The sequence below is a fragment of the Ursus americanus genome, chromosome 1 (genome assembly GCF_024610735.1).
Source record: "Ursus americanus isolate L20-20 chromosome 1, mUrsAme1.1.p, whole genome shotgun sequence".
In the NCBI taxonomy this organism is placed as follows: Eukaryota; Metazoa; Chordata; class Mammalia; order Carnivora; family Ursidae; genus Ursus; species Ursus americanus.
In genome coordinates, this window is record NC_142127.1 from 32,029,044 (window position 1) to 32,056,745 (window position 27,702).

A 27,702-nucleotide genomic window follows, 5' to 3' on the forward strand; every position below is an offset into this window, starting at 1 on the left:
ACCCCAGTTTCTGCTAAAGGAGAAATGGACCCACAGTGTGACATGGCAGCCATGGATAACTTTGCATGTGGGAATAAACTAAGTTCCCAGGTCCTCATGGGACTCAGACTCTGGGACACCACATCCCATGCTTTGTTCATGTTCTCCAGTAGTGTTCTGAGCTGGCCCAGAAGACAGGGACATGGGGAAAAAAACAGAAGGACTGATTGAGTATTTGGCTGAATACTTGTCAGAAGCATAGTAGAGAGGGTGCCTGGGTGGCTCCGTCGGTTATGCATCTGACTCTTGATTTTGGCTCAGATCATAATCTCAGGGTTGTGAGACAGAGTCCCCCATTGGACTGCTGGCCCAACGGGGCATCTGCTTCTCTCCCTTTCTCTTTGCCCCTACCCCTGCTCACTTGCCCCCTCTCCCTCTCTCTCTAATAAATAAACAAATCTTTAAAAAAAAAATAGTAGAGAGCATTCTAATGTCAATGAATTAAAGTATACGACCTTTGAAATTTCTCCAACCCTAGGATTCCATGAGAAGAAATCGGTCTTTGTTTTCTTATATAACTTCGCACATTGGAGGAGATGATGATGAGAACAATAATAGTGGTGATAACAAACATTTACTGGGCTCTAACTATGTGCCAGGCATGCCTATCTCTGATTATTAGATACTGTAATCCAGCACCATATGGACAAAGACAGTGGCAAGGGGTAGAACAAGGACAGCAACAAATTAATTAACGAAGTAGGAATTTAATTTGAGTGGTGTCCAAGGGGAATTGTAATTCATTTTGGCAGGTTGCACAAGACTTGTCTTGCCCTTCAACAATGCAATGAAAGCAATAGACAAAGGAAATTTCATGAGATCGCCCCATCACTGCCTACAGGAGAAAACACAGTGGAATTGTGTTCAAGTTGATGCTTCTGACAGTGATCCTGACATGAGGGGTGGGTGTGACCTTTCCTGAACTCTCAGAGCCTAGAGTGACAATCATAGCAGTAATCACTATTTGTAAAACACAATCATATGCACTTTCTCCCTTCACTGTTTCTTTCATGGAATTTGATGCTATCTTAGCACTTGCTTGCCCTCCTTGGACTGTCTCCAAGTGGCTCTCCAACTAAGTAACAAGTTTCTCAAGGACAAAGCCCTGGTACTGTCCCATGTGTCTCAATAGCAGTTAGCTCATTAGTAAGTATACAGTTAGTGCTCAGTAAATTCCAATGGAAAGGAGTAAAAAATCAATCCTGATGTGAACATCGCAGCCACTTCCATTCAACAGATGTATACAGACTATCCTTTGTTGGAACAGCAGCTGTGAAATGTAATATCTACCCTGATCTGCCATCTCTTAAAAATGCATCCTTGATGCTCTGCTTCAACAGGCCCTTGTGGTTCTCCTCAGGTTTCCCTTTTTGTTGACATCCATGAGCCTTTGGGGGTCCTGCTATTTGTCTATCATTTTTCAAATGCTTAAGTCCTATGGAATTTTACTGTGATAACGAGCCCAGAGATTCTCAAACTTGAGAAAATCTAAGAATCTCCAGGGTCCACCCTTGGATATTCTGTTCTGGAACAGAATGAGAAGTCTACAGTTTCAGTAAACCCCATCAGGTGATTTCTGATGTCGGTGGTCCATGAATCACCCTTTGAGAAACACTGACTATCTCAACTGAATTATAAGATAGGAACTCAGATTAATTACTATCAGAATTCCTAGGAGTCAGAATCTTGGATGTGCTTTATTTCCGGGATCCTGAAGTCACTGCTAGCTTTTCAGGAGTCAAGTACATCAACCAAAGGATTTTCTGAAAGAAAACACCAGAAAGAAGCCTGGGTGTAGTCAGAGAGCTGTCCATGTGCTTAGATACCAGACTGAGGTGTAAAGCCAGGGAATCAATGGAAAGCAACCACTCTGGAAGGAAAATGAGGTTAGAAAACAGGTTTCAGGTCACAAGGAAGGGATGTCATGGCCCTTAACGGTGCAAGGACTGATGAGTTGTCAATGTACTTTGCTCTGGCTAAACCCCCCAGCTGTTTGGTGGCTACATTATCATTAATATAAGCAACAAAGATCATTTACATTCCCATCAGCAAAGTATGATGATTTCCAGTTTCTCCACATCCTCTCCAACACTTGTCATTGTCTTTTTTATTATAGTCGTTCTAGTGGATGTGACATGATATCTCACTGTGATTTTAATTTATCTATGATTTAATGACCAAAGATGTTGAGCATCTCTTCATGTGCTTACTACCAATTCCTATATTTTTTGTTCTCTGTTTATTGCTTTTCTAGCATAAAGTTACAATATCCTTAATATAGAATGAATGAACTTGAGATATACAAAAACACTTCAAAATTACATGATCTAACCTCTTTATTTTAGATAAAAAAATAAGTGGAGACTTGAGATACACAGCGCTTTGCTCAAGGCACAAAAAACAAACTTAAGGTAAATTGGGGCTCTAATTTTCTAATTCTGAATTTTGCTGAACTATACCATGTTTTCCCATCTCTCACTTCCCTAGCAGTAATTAAGTCATTCTCTAATATAGTTATTAGTGAAAAGAAACTAACAAATGTAAAGTCAAAATTGTAGATTTCCTGGGAACAAGTATCATGTCTTATCCACCCTTGTGACTCTGCACCTAGCATGGTCTCTTACCCCCTGTAGGTGTTTAAGGAATGACTGTTGAATGGACTTAAATGGAATAGCATTAATGAAGCTTCAGGCCAGTCAGGATTATAATGAAATCAAATGCAACAACAGTCCTTGAATATACTGAGCATATGCTGGATTTCATATTACATGGCCTAAAAAAATTTTTTTTTAAATATTGCTGATACCACGTCATTGAGCCATTAACTCAGAATGGTATATTCTTTGAAAATCTGCCTCTGAATGATTTGGAATGTTTCAAAATACAGCTGTCCAGGGCTCCCGCCCAACCTTACTAAATTAGCATCTCTGAAGGTAAGGCCTGGAAATTAGCATTTCAAAAGTCCCCCAGAAATTCTTACTCACCAAAAGAAACCTGAGAGCACTGGCACAGCGAATGTTGTGCAACACATTTTGAGTCTGTTTACTTGCAGGTGTTAAGCAGAACAAGGACTGGTGACTTAGAAGGATTTTGGGGGGCACCTGGCTGGTTCAGCCAGTGGAGCATGCAACTCTTCACCTTGGGGTTGTGAGTTTGAGCCCCACATTGCGCGTAGAGTTTACTTAATAAAATATACATGAAGAAGTGTCCTAAATGCTGAGCCACTTAACATAACCTCATAACCTGCCAGTGGTGTACATGACTTCCTGGGAAGCTTGTAAGAAGTTGTGGTCAATAATCGGCAATGACTTTGCAAAAACATCAAGGGACAAAACACTCCTTAATTGTGATAGACATTGTTGTAAAATGCTTTGAAGGGCTCTCTGCGCCATCATTCACGATGCTGCCAACACCCACAGCCTTGGTCCAATTATTTGGATCAGGAGAATTTACAGGCAACATCAATTTTGGTATGTCCGCATTTGCTTATGTGAGATTTAGGAACCATAAACAACAACCATATCTGAGCAGTCAGCATTGAAATTTATCATCTTTTAGACCATAATTAGACAGAAAAGAAGAATGTAAATGATTAAGAATGAACTGAAGCAAATGTTCAGAGAAGTTGGAAAAATAAGACTCGTTGAATTTCTGTCTTCTAGCATGTCCCTCCTTACACAAACTCTGACACTGGGGTATTAAGGTGAATGTAAATTGGCCATTTCTTTCCAAGCTTGTTCAACTAGAACCTACTAAAAATAAGTCTCCGTCTTCCTCTGGCCCCACCCACTCTGCCTAATTTTCTTCACACATGTAACAGATTGTATTTTCCAAATACAGATGCAAATATATTACCCATCCTACCTGCTCTACAATATGACTTTACCACTCACCTATCAAGAAATGGTACCTAAGGGCGCCTGGGCTCAATCAGTTAAGCATCTGCCTTCGGCTCAGGTGATGATCTCTGGGATCAAGCCCCAAACCAAGCTCCCCACTCACCGGGGAGTCTGCTTGCTTTTCCCCTTCCCCTCCCCTTGCTCATGTGCACACGCTTGCTTGCTCTCTCTCTCTCTCTAAAATAAATAAATAAAATCTTAAAAAAAAAAATAAAGAAGTGAAGTCTTTTTCTCAACCCTCTCTTGAATTTAGGTGAGCACTGAGATTAGTTTGCCCAGTAGAATACACCAAAATTACATTGTATCACTGCCAGGATTGCCTTTAACTCCCTGAAAACTTTTGTTTTGTGATTTTTGCAAGTCAGACACCATGTAAAAAATGTGACTGCCCTGAGACAACCATTTTGTGAGAAATTCAAACCACTCGGAGAGGCCTTGGAGAATGAGACCTCACGTGGCAAGAGAAAGAGATCAAGACTGCAACACTGGACATATGAGTGCAAACGCCATCTTGGAAGTAGACACTCCCCCCCAACAAGGTACCCTAGTGTCCCAGCCAATGCCATGTGGATCAGAGACTGCAGATCTGCCAAAGCCACCCCATATTCCTGACCCACAAAATAAAAAACACAACAAAACAGTTGTTTTAAGTCACTGAGTTTTGGGGTGATTCATTATACAGCAAAGAATAGCAGAATACATACCCTAGAATATGCCTCTGGCATAAAGATAATTCTGAGCTGATTATGTTTGAGAAATAGCAGACACTTCTGAAAATAGAAGTAACCCTTTTACAAGGGAAAGTTATATTTATAAAGCAGATCCCCATTTGTAAGTGTCTCCTTGTCTGTACCAGAAAGAGAATGATGACTATAAATCACAAAAGAATTTTATCAATAAAGAAGGTATTCCCTTAAATCTCCATAGCTAACCTTACTCTTGTTTACTGTGCTTTTCTTGGTAAGCCCTCCTAACGGGCCTCCCTTCCCCATAACATGTTTCTTTGGTATTTAGCTTAAGTTGGTATTTAATTTGGTGGCTTGGACCACCTCAGGGAGTTACTCAGTTTCTCTAGGTATCCCCCCAAGTATACATGAGATACACATGTTAATAAACTTCTGTTTGTTTTCCTTATTAATCTGTCTTTTACTACAGGTGGCCTCAGCCAAGAACTCAGAAGGGTTAGAGGGAAGATTATTTTTCCTCCCCGACAACACTAATAGATAACTCGAACAAAATGCTGTTAATACTACTTTAAATTATTTAACTTTTATTTTTATTTACTTACTTATTGTCTATCGTCCCCTACTAGAATGTAAGACCCAGTCAAGCCATGGCCTTTTCTATCTTATTTATCACTGTGTGTGCGGTGCCTGGAATAAAGCAGGTGTTCAGTAAATAAATATTTGTTAAATTGTTATTGAATGCATTTCCTCCCTGGAGACGCTGAAGGCAACTAATAATGCACTCTGGCTAATATTCTGCTTGTGCCAATTCTTCTTTTATTTTCATTGGAGGCATTTGTCTTTGTGAGGAAAGACATTTCATGCAGAGTCCAGAAAATGTATTGGCAATGTAGCATCATCAAACTGATCAAGTGCAAATTTCAAAAGCAGAACCAAGAGAAGCATTTCCTCTGAGGCCACCAGCATTTAATTTTCAGTATAGCTCCTGGATTCCCACCAGGGTCACAAAGTAGAGAAACCAGTATTTCCTCAGCAATGGCTGATGTGGGCCATACAAAGGGGAGCAAACTAGATGTATTAACTGGAGAGGGAGTATGTATGGCTTTAAAGACAAAGAAAGAAATGTATCAGAAAAACCATCAAGAGGGGCGCCTGGGTGGCACAGCGGCTGAGCGTCTGCCTTCGGCTCAGGGCGTGATCCCGGCGTTATGGGATCGAGCCCCATATCAGGCTCCTCTGCTATGAGCCTGCTTCTTCCTCCCACTCCCCCTGCTTGTGTTCCCTCTCTCGCTGGCTGTCTCTGTCTCTGTCGAATAAATAAATAAAATCTTAAAAAAAAAAAAAAAAAAGAAAGAAAAACCATCAAGAGCACGGGTTCATGGTTTTTTTTGTTTGTTTTCAAGAACCTCAAAGGCTTTCACTGATTGAGAATTTGATTATCCCAGCATAGACTGATGTGTTTTCCACTGAAAAGCTGATACTGAAGTCTGCTCATCTTTTCCCTCATAAACAATAAAAACCTTGAGAACTCCAGTAGTTTTGTATCTTCTAGCAAGTCAAGTGTTAAAAGCCATCCTGAATGTTTGCAAGCTTGCCGTTGGAACTTTTCCTACAAAGCACATTTATGAACCAAATATGTTTTTTTCAAAAATAATATCTCTGCTTCTGTAAGTAGCTAATACTAATAGAAATATAGTTTTTTTCTATTCCTTTATTTGTCTCCAAAGTAGTTAAGAACATTAAATGGCAAGCATACCATCACTCTGCCAAAAAAGCAAAGTCTGTTTCTTCCCAAATATCAGGAGTTCATTTTCCCCAGCACAGAGTGGCAAGCAATTATAGACTTAGAGATACTCTGTGCCATGCTCTGCACAGATGTCATGGGTAGATGAATGTACATGTCTTGTATACAGGCATTAGCCCTAGAAAAAAAGATTGATAATGGCCATGAGAATGTTAGCAAGTCTTTGTTTGCCCTTCTCTGTTTTATATAAGGTTTTCTTCATCCTTCTCCCTTCCCTTACAGAGCATTTTAAATGCATTTGGCAATCAGTGCTTTCGTCAAGGATTTTCAGATTTTCCTTATATAGATGCTATTCATCTATTCTCAAAATTCTCTGTAAAATTTGCAACATTCTAATAAGAGACTTACTCTTTAAAGCTGTACAGGATACCTACTAATGGAAATTCACATTATTACCATGTTAAAATTTCCTAGCCCAATATTTTATAATTGTATTTGTGAGTTTATTTAGCTCCCTGTCTGTTTTAAAACACACCATTCTCAATACAGAGTACATACCATCATACATATTAAATGAATCAAACTGCACGCTCTGCCAATACCAGCATGATGCCAGCCCTCCCACCCCATCTCCCAGGAGCAACACCAGCAGTCTAAACAATCCCCTTTAGTTCCCAGCTGGGAGGTACAAATGGAGACTCTTGTGGTTGTGCTCATGTAGAAGGAAACTATTAAAGAGTAAAATACCTGAGCTGTTTCTGATTGCAGAAAGATGACTGGGCCATTAGCAAGAGATTCTGACGTTCACTTTGATCACAGTTTTGAAAAGTACTCTTTTCCTCTCCTAAAGTAATATCATGACATGACGGTTATTAAGGTCACAATGAAAATATAGGAACAAAGCAAGGCTAAGAGACCATTAGAGTCAGTAGTGGGCCCATTCTTTATAATAGCCCCTGCACCCAACTATACAGGATCTGTCTATAAGTGTATTCGCCTTGATAGCAGAACTTGACAGCTACATTTCTATAAAATAGAAGGCCAGTTTCTGGCTTGTCTCCGGGAAGTTACAGAAGTTCTACCAAAAGAGGCAAAATTTAAATTGCCTCTCCGAATGCCACAAAGGGGCCAAAAGGAGAGGCAACCATTCTGCTACAGTGTGCTCAGAGGAAAAATACAGAGAGCTGCAGAGTTGTGGGCAAGAGGAAAGGACCTGCAGGGAGAGTTAACAAGCAACAAGGATTTTACAAGAGACATCGCAGAAGAGCACAGGCTCCTGGTTCAAGCATATGACATTGACAGCTTAGCCATGGAAGAGAGGAGCATTAATCCCTTTTAGTAGAATTCCTAGAAACTAAAAATTTAAGAAAAACAGAGTGGTTCAGAACAGATATTATTCCCTGAGCTATACTTGATGACACAGTCTTACCAAATTTGACTAATGGGGCATTAGAAATTAATATCACACCTCCAGTTGTTATCATTCAAAGTTTATGTAAGTATAATGACATATAATTTTCAACCCATTAAATGGTCTTATTCATTCTCAAGCAATCCTTTTGGTTATCTTCATGAGGTCACGAATTTTTAAAACTCTCTAGATTATCTGATGCCCAAGGTGGAAAGGCTGTAATATCCCCTAGCAACTGCTGTTCTTACAAGGAATATTTCTATCAATCAAATTTGCTGCATCTCACTTGCAATACTGATATTGGTTTACGAGTCATAGGTACCAGCTTAGCTCACACAAATCTATAAAAGAACATAGATGGCAAATTACTGTCTACTCCCCTCTCAATGCATAAGTCCAGCAGAAACATTATCCATCTACTCATCAGATGCACAAAGAGACAGATGCCACCTAGTGTTTGATGGGCTAGAGTGCATCCCAATTATATGCCTGGGAGTCTAGTTGCATGCTGGGATTACCCAGATACAGAAATATCAAAAGCGACTGTGATGTACTGCATGCAAAGAACATTCTACACATTAAGGTGCTAGTTTTTCCATTAGCTAGGTTGATTATACTGGTCAAGGCCCCCGTGTGTCTTGAAGTGGTGGTGCTTTATGGCGTTGTAACAGACTCCTTCAGTTCTGACTGATGCTACCATGGACATCTAAACTTTATACACTGCAATCTTGATAAAGAGCAGAACCAACCCCCAAAAAGCAAACACTCTCTGGGACTAACCCGTGATGTATTTTTACTCCACTCTGTAAAGCAGAATGTTACCTACATTAATACAGTGCAGACATGGACTTGAGATACAAGTACACATTAGATCATTCTTGGCGATGTTTTATCACCAGCTACAGTAAGGAAGAAGGTAGTAAAGACACAGTGACCATAACTCTTGGTGGTTTTTTAAAGAACCTCTAACAATTCACTATAAAAGGGATACTGGCTGCTTAAACTTTTGTGTCATAGTTAAAAGTAGATAGGAAAAATGTTCTCCAGGGTTATGTACTAGAGAGTTCTGTAATTTTTTTTTAACTAGACCATGTGACAACTAAAATCCTTCCCCAAAGAAAAATGAATGGAAAATACAGCAAAACATGACACCTGCTAAATCTCATTTCTCACCCCTTTGACTCTTTAGATCATGTTTGTTCTCCTCAAATAAGTTTGGTAATCTAGAAAGCATCAGGCCTGTGTCCAGTACTTATGAAGGCAGAAAACAGTACCATACCCAGGCAATCTGTCTATGGTCTAAGAGACCAGCAATGGGTGGATCTGGCCTTCCTGGTAGATGCAGTTCCAACCTGTTTCTTGGAATATGGGATTTGGGTGAACAGTATATGGGACACTGACCTGAAGAAGTCTGAATACAGATTCATCCCATGTGCACCGACTCTACCATATGTGCTGAATCCTTTACATTAACAATGTGCGAAGTCTACAAACCCAGAGAGGACACTTTGTGCTTTGTGTATCTTTTCTCCCTTTGAGTACTTCCCTGTCTGGAAATCATTCCTAAGAACCTGAAACAACCAAAGGCAAGCCCTTTAGTCTGACCACAAACCAAGCTTATCTTGATGTAGGTTGAGCTTCTCTGACTTCCAGGGCCATCCCACATGTCAATTAAGGAAAGTTGCTTATTATGGGGCTTTTCTTCCTTATCTGCATTGTATGGAGGCCAATCTCTTCAGGTAACTGAAGTGGGTTCTCTAATTTCTGAAGAGCTGCTAAGCACTTACCTCTCCCCACCTCCTGGCTCTGATTCACTGGCATCAATCATCAGTCCTTCTCCAAGATCATGCTTCTAATCCAGTTCCTCCATGTCATTCCATCCTAAATCCCATATAGGATCAAGTATATGTCTCTAAGGATGAGTGATATTTTTATCTCTTTGAAATGATTTAGGTACTAAAGGGATTTGATGGCAGAGGGGTCAATGTTTCTCACAGGAGGCTTTCCTTCTTCCATTTTCTATGCCTTTCCCTGAAGGCCAGGCTCTGTGAGCTCCAACAGACCTGTGAATTCTTTGTGAGGAGCCAGCCATACACTGCAATCTATGTAATAAATCTCTTTGTGTCCTAAAAGCCAATTGTTAAATCACTCTTCGGGGTTTTTTCTTCAAGCTAACTAGCCCACAAATACTTTGTATTCACTTTTCCTTGCCTATTCTTTTTTATTCTGCTTTCTTTTAGGTCTTCTTATAATCTGCCATTTTACAATGTGGACTTTACAATCAGACACACTTGAGCACAAACTGAAAATGAGATTAATTTGTCACTCCCAAATATTTTGTTTCTGTATGTCATATTATACAAACAGTGTCATCCGTGCTTTGTTAGTCACAGCAGAAATCTGCCAATACCAGAAAAGTTTATAGTCCATTATGATTTTTCATCTCTTTCTTGCTGTGCTTAGTCATTGTCCTTCACGTCACTGTATGTGGGCTTTTTTTCCCACTACATGTTGGGAAATGCCAAACTCATTTTCACGGTGTTCTTGCCAATATGAACAGGGAGTGGGTGGCCACTGACCTGGGACCTGGAATATCAAGGACACAGAGTAGCAGAGATAACTCAGATGTGATTGTTCATGATTTTGTGATTTTTAATACTCTAAATGATGATTTTATTAGAAAGGTTAAGGGAATAACACTATAATCGATCATAAGTGTAGAGCACTTTGAAGAGCTTTCACATACCTGAACCATTTGGCTCTCATTAACCTCACTTTAATATAAGCTGAGTAAGCAATATATTATTATCCACTTTTACAAATGCAAAAACTGAGGATTACAGCAATTAATGATTTGCCTATTATCACCCTACTAGCAGAAATGCAAATCACAATAAAAACCCAGATTTTCTGATTCTCTGTCTAGGAATCATTTTTCTACACCAAGGTTTTAAAATTTTGTTCAATGGGGGGGGGGGGTGCCTGGGTGGCTCAGTCATTAAGCATCTGCCTTTGGCTCAGGGCGTGATCCCCGGGTCCTGGGATCGAGCCCCACATCAGGCTCCTACGCTGGGAGCCTGCTTCTTCCTCTCCCACTCCCCCTGCTTGTGTTCCCTCTCTCGCTGGCTGTCTCTCTCTCTGTCAAATAAATTTTTTTAAAAATCTTAAAAAAATTTTTTTTTGTTCGATGGGAGCTCTAAGGGCTTCTGAAGTCCACTCAGGGACCTGCCAAAAGGGAAGAAGGAGACCAAGTGACCAGGCTTTTAGGTCCCAGCCCCTGCTTTGATGAAGGCTGTATCTATTTCATCAGTTGGGTTTCTGTTAAATCTTTAGCTTAAAAGATTTCTGCTTGGAAATATATACATTACTTTAAAAAGAACATGAGGGTAGTAGGGACCATGAGAGATAAATGGGTCCAGAGAACAAAAGCTAATATGTGAGTGAATTGAGAATACCAAATGTATGGCCAGCACCCTGTGGCATTTCCTGTCTAGCAGCAGCCCTGCTCATGAGTAGGTGATCCCTCCTCAGAGAATAATAAAGGTGCAGCTGACATTGTTCCTATTTTTTATGAATGTAAAATCCACTGAAAAAATGGGACAGCTACGTACAAAAATGAACAAAGGGAAAAAATGCACATAGACACATATGACACAATTATGCTCACACGTGCGTAACAACAAAGGCTCAGAAAGCTCTAGAGCTGGCATGATGCTGCTGCAGCAACTATGACAAAACCCTATCTACCTTGCTCACTCCATCACTGTGCTCCCTTGCTGGGCCCTTTTCCTGGCCCAATACCCAAACTTCCCATAAATGCCTACCTTTACTTAGGGGAGAAAGAAAATGAGGAAAGCGCTCTGATAAGGAAGGTCGCAAAGAGTACATGCCACTCCTCCTAAGAGATGTAGCATTTTCAAAAGAGGACTCTATCGAGGGAAAGGCCAAGGATGAAGAGACAGAAATGAATTGCTAATGGTCCGGTGCAAGTCTTTGGTGAAGGTGACAGTTTAGAATAAGAAATTTCCCCATGGAATGAAACATGAGAGACTATGGACTATGAGAAACAAACTGAGGGCTACAGAGGGGAGGGGGGTGGGGGAATGGGATAGACTGGTGATGGGTAGTAAGGAGGGCACGTATTGCATGGTGCACTGGGTGTTATACACAACTAATGAATCATCGAGCCTTACATCGAAAACCGGGGATGTACTGTATGGTGACTAACATAATATAATGAAAAATCATTATTAATAAAAAAAAAAAAAAAAAAAAAAAAAAGAAATTTCCCCATGATGTTTCTTCATGTCTATCCATTAGGCACACATGCATCCCTTGGCATATGACCACCATACCTGGGAGCCCAGGCAGATCTCTGGTAAAGTAAATACAGTTTAAGCTTTAGAGTCACTTAACATGCATAGACCTCCTTCATGGCCCTGAGAGAAATGGTAGCAATATGTTTTTGTAACATTTGCAAAAATGAGATTTTTTCTTTAACCAAAATTATTTAGGATCTTTCCATTCTGACTGCTCCATCATACTTCTCTCATGTCAGGTGGCATCGGACTGGCTATCAGCATTTTGGGGATCCAGCCAAAAGGAAATTGAGTTGAGATACATTTAATTTGGGTTAGTGGAATATATTTATGTTGCCCACAGTTGTTTTTTTATATAGGTAAATTATTCTGAGCTATCCCATTGTAGGAATGGTTTCCAGAAATACTTGTTTTGCCCACTGAGTCATACTAGGAGGGACCAATACAGAGGTCATATTGAGACAAACTTTTTCCCATACAGCATCCAGCACTAGAAGTATGTGGAAAATAAGAAAAATAAATTTTGAATTGTACAGAACCAAAAGCTAATCTGTAAAAAATTCTTCCAATCATCAAATGAGCACAATTCTAAGTAGAGCATCTATTTATCATCCTCATTAAAACAGAAGTTCTCACATCTTGGGGAAGTCTCAGTAACACAGAGTACATAATTATAGATAAAACACATTTTTTCTGGGATTTATGTGAAATTGAATTTATCAGAAGTCTTGTGTTTGAAGGACATATCTGGTAGCAGAAATACACAGCAATACATTTGTGTGTGGTCATACTTAAGCATCCTATCAAACCATCAAACAAATCTCAATAACCCATATTTAGTGAAACACTGAATTATGTTCATACTCTCCCCATAGAAAATGATAATACAAAAATCATGTCACATGAAAAAGCAATCAAAATTTAATCTGCTAAAATGTAAAGAAAAAAGGTATCGTGAAGATGTGTCAGACAGTTATAATTTAAAAATATGTTTTTCTGGGTGTATTTGTATTATTTGTCATTTGTTAAATTTATAATGTTTTAATTTGTCTCCTCACCCAAATAAATATCATCTTTGGTTCTCATTCTGTAGGCTTTAATCTTCTATTATTTTTCTTTAAAAGGGCTCCAAAACTGTGTAACCTTCTGGCCTACAAGTCTTGGATATTCTCATGCTATAAATAACATTTGAGGTGAATTATGCTGGGAAGATTCTGTACCTATTCAATGTAAACTTCTTAAACTCAGAGAGATTAACAATTATTTCCTTCTATGTCCAGACTTTCTACCCACTTGTGAACTCTCCTTGTCCATATCACTCAAAGCAAAACCGATAGCATCCTCATAATTTATACTATTGTCTTTTTATTCTAGAAAAAGATGAATCATGGTTATAATTTTTATTTTTACCACTGCCCTTTGTTCAGCCCCACACACGATTTAAAAAAGCATAATCATTCTTGCAAAAAAGAAATTCAGAATCATCGCCAAATGAAAATGATTCATTCTTCACCAGAAAAGAAAAACACAATGCATTATTAACAATAAAATCTCTGTAAGCATAGAAGTCATGAATCCGTTTCTCAAAAACCTATTTTGCCAAACTATTCATGCTTTTCATTTAAGGGAGCAGTATTCCTATATTTTAGGTTTTCACGTGCATATCATTTACTAAATTTACATCAAATATAATATAATGTATCTACAACATAATGTCTAAGTATGAAAGTCAGTATTTTAATATAATTGCCCATTTATATTAAAAGCCTCTTATAAAAATCTTTTCCCCTCCTGAAATATCTTTTTTCCCAATGAGAATAATAGTCATAATTACAGAGTAGTAACACATGACAGATAATGTTCCAATTTTAGAAAATTAGCTCTTTCTTAGCCTTGCAATGAAACCCTTTTTATCTGACTTGGTATCAGTGTCATGCAGAATGAGGGTATTATTTGGCTTTTCAAGGTAAAGAGACACCTAGTAAAGAATCCACTGAGACAAAATTATATTAGCCAACACCGATGGTACTCAAAAAAAGAAAAAAAGAGAGAAAAAAAAGATAGCCGAAGAAAATGGTTTGAAGCAGTTTTTAAAACTACACTTAAACCATTCCTTTAAATTAAAATTGAGTTTTATATTCACAGCACATTGATTTGTCTTCTGGTAAAACTGGATGTCCAGTAAGCCATTTCCAAATATTTCTTGATATCATATAAGTCTAGTACTACAACCAGTCTGTTCATCACATGGCTTAAAACTTAGTCTCTAAACCCCCAAACCAGGTTATCTAGAATGTTTAAGTGGTCAATAATAACAGAGTGAAATGAGCACTGGCCAATATGTCTGCATCCAGCCTCCCCCGGCACCACTTCTCACTTGGCCTCAATTTGTCTGTAAAGTGGAAGTGGGGAGGGTGGGTTAGACACAGTCTTCTGTGGAATACTTATTTCTTGAGTAACGACCCATTACCATGGATAAGTTCAAATTCTCTACTTGGGAAGTAGTTGTAATTTTCTCCATTTTACAAACGAGGAAACTGAGTCTCAGAGAGGGAAAGAAGAGAGGGAGAAAATTCCCAGCCAAGACTGCGAGAGGTATGCTTTTTATTGCACCTGCTCCTTGACAATAGCTCTGCCAATTCCTTATCCTACAGAATAGAGAACTTGGTCTCCGAAAGACAAAGTCACATTGCTAGTAAGTGGTAAGCTGGGCTTTGAAGCAAGGTTGCCTTGACAACAAGCCTTGTGTTCCTCGTCACTATATGACTCCTTCTTCTTCTTTTCTCTTGTATTGTCATAAGAACACTTAACGTGAGCTATGCCTGAACAAATTGTTCAGTGGGTAATACAGTATTGTTAACTACAGGCATAATGCTGTACACAGACCTCTAAACCTTATTCATCTTGCATGAATGAAACTTACACCCATTGAACAGCAACTCCCCATTTCCTCTGGTCCCTAGGCCCTGAAAACTACCATTCTACTACTCTCTATGAATTGGACTATTTCAGATACCTCATGTAATTGGAATTATGCACTATTTGTCCTTCCGTGACTGGCTTCTTTCACTTAACATAATACCCACAAAGTCCATCCATGTTATCACAAATGGCAAGATTTCATTCTTTTTTAATGACAAATAATATTCCATTGTATGGATATACCACAGTTGTTCATCCCTTCATCTGTCAATATATCTTGACTATTGTGAATAATTCTGCAGTGAATATGGGGTGCAGATATCTCTTGAAGTTTCTTAATTCAATTATTTTGGTTATCTACCCAATAGGATTGATGGATTATATGGTAGTTACATTTTTAATTTTTTGACAAACCCTAATACTATTTTCTACAGTGGCTATACCATTTTATATTCCCATCAACATATATAAGTGTTACAATTTCTTCACAGACTCATCAACACTTGTTATCTTTTTTCTTTAATCCTGACAAATGTGATGCCTTATCTCATGGTGGTTTTGATTTGCATTCTCCCCTAGTGATTAGTGATGTCAAACATTTCATATGTATCTGTTGGCCATTTACAAGTCTTCTTCAGAAAAATGTCTATTCTAGTCTTTTGTTCATTTTTTTAATAGGGTTTTTTGGGGTTTGCTATTAAGTTATAGGAATTTCTTATATATGTTGAATATTAACCCCTTATCATATCTACAGTTTGCAAATATTTTCTCCCATTTCATGGGTTGCTTCTTTCACTCTATCGATGGTTTTTAGTTGATGTCATCCTGCTTGTCTATTTTTGTTTTTGCTGCTTGTGCTTTTAGTGTCATATCCAAGAAATCATTGTCAAGACCAATGTCAGGAAGCTTTTCCATTATTTTTTCTTCTAGGAGTTTTACAGTTTCAGGTCTTATGCTTAAATCTTTAATCCATTTTGAATTGATTTTTGTATATGGTGGAAGGTAAGGGCCCAATTTCATTTTTTGTATGTGGATACCCAGTTTTCCCAGCACCATTTGTTGAAGAGACTATCTTTTCCCTAGTGTGTATTCTTAACACCCTTATCAAAAATCAGTTGGCCATAAGCACATGGGTTTATTTCTGGGCCCTCTATTGAACATTTTTTCATGATAAAAAATCTTAATAAGCTAGGTAGAGAAGGAATTTTTATAGGCATAAAGGCCAAATATGAAAAGTCCACAGTGAACATCATACTCAATGGTAAAAACCAAAAATTTTTTCTCTAAGATCAAAAAGAATGCAAGGATGTTCACTCTTGTCACTTCTATTCAACACAGTACTGAAGTCCTAGCCAGAACAATTAGGGGGAAAAAAGAAATAAAAGGTATCCAAATAGGAAAAAAAGAAGTAAAATTATCTCTGCTTATAGGTGATATGATCTTACATGTAGAGGACTCTAAAGATGCCACAGTAAAACTGTTAGAACTAATAAATAAATGTAGTTAAGCTGCAGGACAAAATCAACATTTAAATATCAGTTGCATTTTTATACAATAACAATGAACAATGAACAATAAAGAGGAAGAAATAAAAAACAGTTCCATTTACAATAGCATGAAAAAGAATAAAATACCTACAAATAAACACTTAACTAAGGAGGTGAAAGACATACATTGAAAACTACGATACTGAAGAACACACACAAAAATGGAAAAACATTTCATGTTTATGTATTAAAAGACTTAACAATGTTAAAATGCCCACACTGCTCAAAGTTACCTACAGACTCAGTGCAATCCCTAGCAAAATCCCAATGGCATTTTTCACAGACACAGAGAAAATTCTTTCTTTTTTAATTCTATTCATTTATTTGAGAGAGAGAGAGAGGGAGATGGAGAGAGACCACTGGGGGGGGGGAGGCAGAGGGAGAAGCAGGCTCCCTGCTGAGCAGGGAGTGCATCATAGGGATTGATCCCAGGACTCTGAGATCATGACCTGAGCTGAAGGCAGATGCTTAACCGGCTGAGCCACCCACGTGCCCCCAAAACAGAGAAAATTCTAGAATTCATATGGAATCATAAAAGACCCTGAGCAGCCAAAGCAATCTTAAGAAAGAAGAACAAAGCTGGAGTCATCACACTTCCTGATTTTAAAATAGATCACAAAGATACAGTAACTAGAACTATGGCACTGGCACAATAGTTGCTGCTTGAATCAATTTTTCTCTCAGCTCTCTTCCAGTCAGATAAATGGACAAATGAAAGTGAATCTATTGCCCAACCTCCAAAGATCTTTCAATGTTCCCCAAGAAAAGCTCCAATTGCACTTGTGAGGACACATTTCCCAGAGCATTTCCATCAGCCTAAAGACAGGCTGGAAGAAAGAAAATTACTAATAGGCCCCAACTTCATTTGAATTCTGATGACCCAAAAAAATCATGGATATCATTTGAGACTGTTTGTAAGGATAATTAATCTTTAAAGATACCACTACTGCCAAGTCTTCAAGTATCTTAAACACATAAATCTGGGTAAGATGAAAGGTGAGTACATATTAACAACAAAATGATCTAATTAGCAGTCTTACTGAATAAACTGATGCAGCTATACTAGAAATTTTATCTGTTGCTAAATCAAGAAACTTTTTAAAGAGAGAGAGAAAAGAAAGAAAGAAAGAAAGAAAGAAAGAAAGAAAGAAAGAAAGAAAGAAAGAAAAAAGAAAAAAGAGAAAGAAAGGAAGACAGAAAGACAGACTTTTCTGGGAATAGTCTTGCTCAAAAAACCAAGACACCCAGTATCTTTTTTTCTAAGATCAGAAGATTCAGTGGCAGCCCCAAATTATGGACCACATACCTGCTCAGCCCATACTGTAGATCAGGTATCTAAACAGCCTGAACAACTGTGACCCAGTACACAGCAACTTCTCTGGGCGAAAGACCTGGATTAAATCCCATTATCAACAGTTTACTAAAAAATGGACAACTGAGTATCTGAGAAATAGCCAAAAGAGCCATTAAAAGGAACTAACAGGTATCTTTTTGGCCCCAAGAATAAAAACATAGAGTAAGCCAAAGAGAATATTTGAGATATGAGCAACTTACAGAGAGAAGTGTTACGCCAGACTAAAGACAAATGTTCAAGCAAAAAACCTGAATAGTCTGCTTATAATCAAAACACAGGGATTTATCAAAACCAGACACTCTTTTGGCTACTGAGATTAGTTTGAATGATTACATACCCCTCTTCTTTGGGAGCAGAGAGCAACTCTTATTTCACTATGGCATGAAAGGTAATGTGAGAAGGACTTAATTAAGAGGTGAATATCATTCATTTCAGTCGAATCTGCATTATGGGAGTACATAAAGGATTTTGCCACATATCACTATCTTATAGACTGTGGGCAAATTTCCAAAATATTAATTTGCCCTTAATCACATGAATGAATCAGCAAGTTGAGAGCATTGTCTTAAGATGCAGAAATGAAATTCTACATTTTCGTGCCTGTTTGATTATAATATCTTACCAGTAGCACCTGCCACAGCATCTGTTCTTTGACAATAAGAAAATACCTAGGTTTGTTCTTTATATTTTTCCTGTTAGTTTCAGCTGCTCCCTAAGCCACAAAACCCAAAATAAATCAGTTTAAAAGATAAGCTTAAGGTTCTGAAAAAGAAGAGAAAGAACCAACAAGATAGTGAAAAAAAGAGATACAAAGGACAAAGCAAGCAATCAAAAGCTGAATCCAAGAGGAAACGAGGGTCTGGGGAGCCTTTCATCTCTAGATAACCGATTCAATCTGTCACTGATATGTCCCTGTTATGTTGTTGCTGAAAATTGCCACCATCTGACGGATACCTGGTGGATACTGAAATTCTGTTGTCTTGTCTACCTCTTGGGAAAATGTGAACCAATCTTCCTTTCTTGCCTCTACCACACAGTGGTCTCTTCCCAGGGCCCCCTTAGCAGATCTGAAATCTGGATTTAAGGAAAAACCTCTGCAGATATAATGCATAACCACCCTCATCATATAGGAAATGTGTTCTTCTCTCCAGAGAGCTATTATATTCTATTAAAATCTTCTTACTCCCCTAAGAACAGTATCAAAAATGTCTGTCTCCTTGACAAAGGCAGACCATGTGGGCTGCTTTTTACTTCTTTCTGACTTAGATTAATTTCCACTCCCTAAAATGATGTACAGTTTATATATTGCGGAAAATAAGACCATAACATAGAATCAAAACTAAATCTAACTGATTTACTAAAGCTACCATTCTAGATTTGTTAACACAGCAAAATTATGGGCCTTCTCTTATACATAGTTATAATCTATGACCCTCTTAGTTAAAAAAATTATGACACTCAAGAAAAGTGGGAGGGAAGATTTTGTGATAATTGAAGGAAGAGAAAATTTGTAACATTTAAAGAAAATGATATAGTCAATGTCAGCAAACTTTTACTTGAAAGGCTCTTGTGGAAAGTTACACTTCTCCAGTAAAATATCAGGGCTCTATCAGTTTTCTTTCTCTAATAGGTTATATTACATGATGACCTGGCCATGATGGAAGCTAATTTCTTCATCATCACTCACCAACAGACACCAAATGCCATGAGAAATAACTACAATCAGTGAAATACTCCAGAACCCATGTAAACCACCAGGAACTAGATTTTAACTTGACATATCTCCTTAGTGTCCTGTTGCACCTGCTGTATTTCCAGCCCTAGAAATTCCTCTGTCAGATCAAGTGACACTTCATGACTGAACAAGACTTCACCCCCACTCCCAACCAATGCCAGTCTACCACCAGAAATGAAAGCAACTGCTTCCACAGCCAAAGCCAACATCGAACCTAACAGGAAATGTCTAAGAATGTTTGCTCTGTCAGGTGGCAATAGCTAAGGCTCATTACAATGATGTTGTGGATGGGGGGATACAGAGAGAGAGTGAGAGCTGCTTTTACACAATTTAATTCACTATCCGAGATAAGAGCCAGGATATATGTTACTGTTTTGCATTTTCTTTTTCAGAAGAAATGTGTTTTGCTATAGCAGATAGAAGTCTATTGACATCTTTAAAAAAATCTAATAACATTATTTAGCTTCCAACCAATACTTTCCTGACATTGTTTGTAATTATGCCACGAAGTTGAGGCCTTTTTAAATCTTAATTCTTTCTTTCACTGAGCTCTGCAATAACAATGGGTTATGACTTCAATGGGATAGTCTAATGGTGGATTATGACGTTAGTGGGATATTGCAATGATGACTGAATGAGGAAATCAGGTTCCAAACTGTTGGATTCTACTTCAGTACCCCTGAAGACAGAATGGGCACTTAGGGGACAGAGCATAATGGGAATCAGTGATGCTCTGGAGGGTCACCCAATCTGTCCTACTCTTTGAATTAAAAGGGAGGATATGGATAATAGAAAGGATGTCAGAGAAACAGCAGAGTTGGCATGGAAGGATGGGATTATCATCGTCGGGATCTTATGTGAAGAATTTCTTATTAAACTTGCTGACCTCTGAATCTTCCAGGTGTGCTTCCGATTCTGGGAGAAGGAAAGAGAAACTGCATAGCTGAATTGAGAAGGTCCCTGTGGAGGCTGCAGCATTGTTTTTAGGTCTACCTAGTATCCTACCAGTCTCTTTCTTTTTCATCATGATGAGAAGACACTGCAGGACACTAGGAGACATGAACTGGATAAAAATGTTTTGTTCCCTTTTAAATGCCTTTAAAAGTCACATCTGGATATTATCTTCTCTTGATTCCACTTCTCCCACCAGCTTCTTCCCTGTTTCTTTGCTCTCCTTATCTATTCCCACAGTCTTCTACTCTTTTTTTCTTCATTCTCTATTAAATCCAATCCAAAGAGAACTGTGTCCACCTCCTTTGACCAAATCTGCTCTTATCACAGTCAAAAATGACCTCCAATGGCCCATCTGCAGGCATCACTAACATTTTATAGCTTTGACTCACCACCATCTTTGACACTAACTTCAACTGTCTCAGGGATACCAGAGTCTCCAAGTTTTCTTCCTTCCTCGCTAGATCATTCTTTTTTCATTTACTTGGCTGGTTCCTCCTCTTCTTCCTCCCCCAAAAATCACCCCAGGGCTTTGACTCCCCTGACTACCCCATCTAGTCTCTTGCTTTTAAATACCACGTGTATACTGGCAACAACCAAATTCAGCAGCTCAGACCTGTCCTCTGAACTTCAGACGAAATAGTCTACTTAATCTCTCTACGTGAATGTCCAGTAGAAATGTTAAATTCAGCATGTCAAAAATGCAACTCCTTCGTTTTGGCAGTGACAATGGAGGATAAAAATGTTTCCTGGGCCTGGCAGCTGAGTATGTCAGACTGGAAACAATGTCAGGACGTGGGATTGGCAGAGGATAAAGAACTGAAGGGAACTCCACTACAGACCATGGAAGTGTTAGTAGTGACAGCTGACAATATTTTGCATGTGGCATTTAAAGTAGGGTCAAATATAAAAGGAGGGACAATAGCAAAATACATAGATCAGAATGGCAGTAAATTCTTTCAATGACCTCAGCTCCCCAGATACTTGCCGATTTCCACTGGTAACTGCATAATACTGAATTGAGAAGGTCCCTGTGAAGTATTATGCCACATAATACTCCCCATTTTAGGGAAACCTCATCCCTTCTCTAGCTCTAAGATTCATCTCCTCCTCAAGAATAGTGTGCAATTCTGTCACCCATGGAAATATATTCCCCAAAGGTGTGAGTTATTCAGTCAAATATGGTCTTTTCTGAGATGTCCCTACTAGTATGTGGTGAGTTATTCTTCCTTAATTCATCTACTAAGTAAGTACAGTGTTAAAAACAAGACAACAGTCCCAAAATGCAGTCACTTATGCTAAGCCCACATCACCAAACTGAGACTTAAATTCACTTTCAGCTCTCTCAGAAATGGAATCTTAAACCAGTTCATTGACTGGAATCACCTGATCAGCATTAATTGGGTAATTTTCCTGTACACCCTTGTCATCCCCTAAAGGAAAGTCACCTTGAAATAACCACTCCAATTTTTTGCCTAGTACAAAGTCCTTGTTCCTGCTCCCTTCTCTCTAGAAAGTCTTGTTTTGTACACTCCTCAAAACTCCTTTATCTGCTAGATTGGATGCGTGCCCGATTCATGAATCATTCAGTAAAACCAATAAGATCTTTAAAATTCACTCGGTTGAATTTGGTTTTTTAACAAGAAGAACACACACACACATACATCTCACAGATACACAGTCATCCACAGAAGAGTAGAACTTCAAACCATATTAAGGAAAGAAGCACTTCGCTATCCATCTCTGCACATGTCAATAGTTTACATTATTTGAAAAACAGTGGCACTTGCCCTTTGTATTCCTTCTATTTTCACCCTAAGAAAAACTATGTACATACAATGTATATCATAGAAAAATACTATTTTTAATACCTGAGAAATAATCGAGCCCTCTCCAAAAGCATCTTTCTATTGATATTCACCCGTTACTACAAAAAGACCAAGCAGAAGCTTTGAATTTCAACAAAATTTTTTATAGCTTTCTAGCCAGGGCAGAGTCCTAGAACTACTTTTCTTCTATAAAATCAATATAAGGAAATAGTTTGAGAGGTTGCGATACTTCTGCAGGATGAGACCTGCAGAGACTGAAAGTTGAATGCACACACACACACACACACCCACACACCACCTAACAATGATGTTGAAAATAGTGCCTTCAGATACCAGCGGTCACAGGAGGCACTGCCACCCTGCCCAGCCAGTGGAGGTCGGCCCACGGCTGCCAAATCACAGAGGTGGTGATGCCAATGCTAAGGGAACCAGTAACAAGGTCAAGCATTCCGGAGGAGACGTCTCCTCTTACACTGAGATTGCTGCTGACACACTGATATCACCTCTGTTGCCAAAGCTGTCCTGATCACCGCCGCCTATCAAGTGCAGTGCTTCTGGCACATTGCCATTACGTTCTGCACTCAGTACGCCTCCAAGATCAAAGAGAAAGAGCTCATTTAGTTTTTCAAAGTCTTCTATTTGAAGCCTCCTCGGAAAATTTCAGTGATAGACATGGTGCTCTCAGAAGTGCATTTTTCTGTAGATTTTGCCCCACTGTCCTTAAACAAACCAGACTCTTTCTTGGAGGGATCTTCAGTCACTCGTGCAAATAGAGGCCTGCCAGACCTACCCCAGGGATTAACACATGTTCCCAGACTGCTTAAATCCTTGGAGGAGCAGTTTAGGCTTACTCAAGCCAGGAGCCAACACTAAAATCAGGATTTGAAAGATAAGTTAGGAAGAACTGAAGTTTAGGAATATAGACAACCAAAGCAGCAGCCAATGCCCAGGAAGCTGAGGAAAGTGCTGGGAAATCCTGAAGTGTCACCACTATAAAAAGAAATTAATAAATAAGTGAGAGCTGGACTGATGGCATTTGTAAGAAATATCAGAGCACATGAAAACAGTTGAGAAAGACTGTCTTCTTCATCCCTCGTACCATTCTCTGGCTGTGGGAGCCTTCTCCATAACATGCCCCAAGGCCACAATTCTTGGGAGACCTTTAGTTTCAGTTAGTAGGATGCTTCAGCTGTGGATTTGAATGTTTACCAAAAATCAAACATACATACAATACCAGTAAGCCATAAATAGGAACAAAATATTGCTAACTTAACAACTTGGATAGATCTCAAGGACATCATACTGAGTGAAAAAAGTCAGTATCAGAGGGTTACATGTCATATGATTCCCTTTATACAGCAATCTCTAAATGACAAAGTTATAGTAGTGGAGAACAGACAGTAGTTGTGGGAGTTAGGTTTGGAGGAAGGGTGTGACTTTTATGGGAAAGCACAGAAATTTCTTTGTGGTGGTGGAAGTTTTGTACCCTGAATATGCTGTTGGTTACCAGAGTCTACACAAGTGATCCACTTTATAGAACTACAAACATGCGTGCACGCACACACACACACACACACACACGGAGTACTTTTAAAGGCTAGTGAGATCTGGGGCACCTGGGTGGCTCAGTCGGTTAAGTGTCTGCCTTCGGCTCAAGTCACAATCCCTGGGTCCTGGGATTAAGCCTCATGTCGTGTGCTCCCTGCTTCTCCGTCTCCCTCTGCCTCACCCTCGCTCGTGTTCTCTCTCTCACTCTCACTATCTCCTGTCTCTCTTTCTCAAATAAATAAAATCTTAAAAAAAAAAAAAAAAAGCTAGTGAGATCTGAATAGGTTCTGTCCTGACTTTGACAACATGCTTTAGTTATGTAGGACCTTATCACCAGAGGAAGCCAGGTGAAGCGTACACAGGAAACTCTCTGTACTGTTTTTGCAACTCTTTGTGGGTCTTAAACTGTTTCAAAATAAAAACCTATTTTACAAAATCAAGCATATAACTTTCACAAGAAAACAGAGATGGAAATAATGGGCTGTCCAGAATTATCCAATTCATTAGGTATACAAGAAAAATGCACAGACTTGTTGGGTACTACAATTATGAATAAAATGGTCACAAATTATTAATATTTCCTGAGGGTTACTATCACGATCCTCTAATATGCCAAGTCTAAAACCTTATTAAAAAGTCAGTTTTTCACTGATTTAAAAAAAAAAATCTTTAACAATTGCACAGAACCAAAGTCTATTTGGCCATGGGTCTTCATCTTTGAGATGCATACTAGCCTAAACAAATAGTAAACATATAATTCAATAGGGGTATGTCCGCATCTGAAACACAGCACCTATAATAACAATTAAAACAGTCATTTGACCTGTAACAATACATAGATCATCTCCATTTCTGAGACACAACAGTAATATGAAGAATTAAATGGATATTAGTTTTTTTTACTGCTCATTCTGTAAGTATTTATGAGGTACCTACTTTATATTAGGTGCTATGTATGATGCTGGGAATACAGAATAAATAAACATGATTTATGACTTCAGAGAACTCACATCCGGCCTTGAGAGTAAAAATACACACAATGATACACACATCTACCAATCTCACCCACCCCAGCTTGTGTTACAAATAACTTTGTTTCCAATGCTCTGAATGCAGACAAATGAGTTTGCAAAAGTTACACTGCAACAGGAATTAAAATTTGTTATCAAGCAGTTTCTTCCTGACCACAGCTAGGTAACAGGAGTTAATAGTTCCCAAAGTGGAGAGGAAGCAAAAGCAAGATAAGAGGCGACTGATTATGGTAATAAAATAATTAAGGTCCATTAAGATCAATTACCAACATAGAGATTTTAGCAATTTTCTTTTTAGTCATTCACAGTGGTCCTTCCTTCTCTTACTGCCTTATGCCACAATATTTATTATCCAGAAAGAAAATTAACCCAATCAGCCCTTCTCCCTCATTTGATACAGAGTGCTCAGATTCTCAAAAGAATGAATCCTGCATTCATTCCATTCTGTGTGTTACATTCACGTTTCCTTTGCTTCTGACTTGCCCCAGCACAACACAATTTCAAAACCGGGTGTGAGAGCCACTTACCACAAAGCTCAAGGTTCTGGAAGCCAGCACTGGTATCTGCTTTATTCCTAATCTACTCTTATTGAACTTTCTTGTTTTTAAAAATCAGATGCTTAACATCCTTGAGTGTACTGCAAGATTTAACTTGGAAAAAGTTGTATGTGTAATGTTTATTATTGATAGGTATGCTTTTAAATTTACTTGTTAGCTTTGAGAGGCAAACTTTATGTCTACTCACCAAATGGTAGTTATAATTCTGAATGCAGAGTGTGAGCCATTTAAACCAGATCTGTTTTAAGTAGGTCCAAGTCTAGACTCCTCCAGTTGCCTATTTGTAAAATAAATTCTGTGTATTCTCTGTCTTTCAGTTTACCTGAGTCATCTCTGATCAGTATCAGTGTTTGGCGGGGGTGGGGGGGGCAGTTAAATTAGAAACTTCTTTTGTATTTGGCATGAAATCTACAATAAAATAGAAACTACTCTAAATTGACATTCTCTTCACAAATACCCCCACTTCTTTACGGCAAAAAAGAAGCCATTTGTAGGTAGTGTATAATCCTTATAATATTCACTTGGTCAACAAATACGTATTGAGCACTTATTCTGTGCTAGGCACTGTTCCAGAGACTGGGATACAATAGTGAACAAAACAAACACCCGTGCCTTCATAAAGCTTACATTCTAACAGGGGAGAAATAATCCACAGATATGAGAAATGATACAGGGACATGACAAATAAAATGCCCATTTGCACAAAAATGTAGGGGCTGATTATTTTATAATCAGGGGGCATGGTCAAAGTTATGTGACATGAGGGGCACCCGGGTGGCTCAGTTAAACGGCTGCCTTCGGTACAGGTCATGATCTCAGGGTCCTGGGACTGCACCCCATCTCAGGCTGGCTTTCCTGCTCAATGGGGTTTCTGCTTCTCCCTCTGCCTCTGCCTCTGCCCCCACCCCCACTCGTGCTCTCTCTCTCTCAAATAAACAAAATCTTCAAAATAAAAAAAAAAATTATGTGATGTGAGAAATCAGTTTTTTTCATGTGTGATTACAACATAATTCTGTCCTTCATCTGGTATAGTGTGCTTGTTTCTGACATAAACAAGTGAAGACATTGGCCATAACTCTCACTACTGGGCAGACAATACAGGAACTGGGCACCTACATGCATTCTCAGCCACAGTATCTGAGCCCAGCTCTGACTGATGAGCAGAGGAGAGCCTGCGTGAGCACCCAGACAAATATGAGGTCCTGGAGGTACCTGTTGGTACTCCAGACCCACGGCCAAAGGTACGTGTTGAAGGGGTTATCTCTTCCTCTTGTGAGGCAACTGAAGTTCCCCAAAGGACGCCTGAGGGCACTGGTCTAAGGGACAGGAGTGGGTGCTTTGAAGCTAAAGAAGAAAAAGGAAAGAAAAGGAGGGGTCAGGAGAGAGTATATGTGTGTGAGCACCCTCACCTTGAAGTACCAAATCCACAGTCCCTTCCCTTGGGTCCCTTAAGGGAAAAACAAAGTCACAACTTTGATATTCATGTGATGTTTTCATTATAATCAGGTGTATGTTTGATCTGGGAAAAAAACTAAGCATACAGGAGAGTCTCAGGAAAAGGATGACAGATGCCCCCAAAACATACTGCTGGGCTTTCCAGTGGAGACAGCGTACACACACAGACTCGTAAGCAGAGTGTCCGCAGGTTCTCAGCAACAGCACAATGATCCCCTGATAAAAGGCAAAAGAAACAAAACAACAATAACAAAACAAAAACAAAAACCAACTCCCATACATGAGATTGTGAGACTGAATTCTAGATTATCCCCTACACACACACACACACACACACACACACATATATACAAGCAAGGAGTGTTCTTGAGGACAGGTGGAGTTTGTCCTACCAGCCTAAGTATGTACAAATAGGAAATGATAGTACGTACAATGCATGCATCTTCTTCTGGGGAAAGGTGCTCTAGCATTTCAGAGTATAATCATACAAGTAAAGTTCCCGGCAGCTTCTATATGGTTGCACACCGAGTAATGACGTCAAAATAGAGTCTAAGCCCTATGTGACCAATTAACTCTACAAAAATACACAGTAAACCTTAGTACAAATTTGAGCCACATAATCAAATGATATAAAAATCTGTATTTATGTTCTGCCTACTAATAGTTTACATATGG

General features: G+C 38.9%; 1 pseudogene; it reads left to right on the top strand.

Annotated features, from left to right (window-relative positions):
• Positions 1 to 3,343: 3,343 nt before the first annotated feature.
• The window catches only part of LOC123783286 (large ribosomal subunit protein uL29 pseudogene), a 36,310-nt pseudogene continuing 11,951 nt past the window's right edge, over positions 3,344 to 27,702 (top strand).